The following is a 257-nucleotide window of genomic DNA, read 5'->3' as shown; positions in this document are numbered from 1 at the left end:
ATATCTGAATTGTAAATGTTCTAAAAGAAGAATAAAGGTCTTATTGGTTTGGAACCACATGAGGTGAGTACTATTTGTTAAATTTTCACTTTTTGGGTAAACTATATTAAAAATATGAATATTTTGATAGGGCTTATAAAAAACATTGACTTTTAATTTAGTATCTGGCTTAATTCCGTTGAAGACTTCCCAGAATGTAGATCAAAATGCTAATAAACCAGCCGCATAAGCTACATGCAAAATATTGATTCAGGTCA

This window comes from Puntigrus tetrazona, chromosome 3, assembly GCF_018831695.1.
Source record: "Puntigrus tetrazona isolate hp1 chromosome 3, ASM1883169v1, whole genome shotgun sequence".
Classification (NCBI taxonomy): Eukaryota; Metazoa; Chordata; class Actinopteri; order Cypriniformes; family Cyprinidae; genus Puntigrus; species Puntigrus tetrazona.
This window is presented reverse-complemented; position numbering follows the sequence as displayed.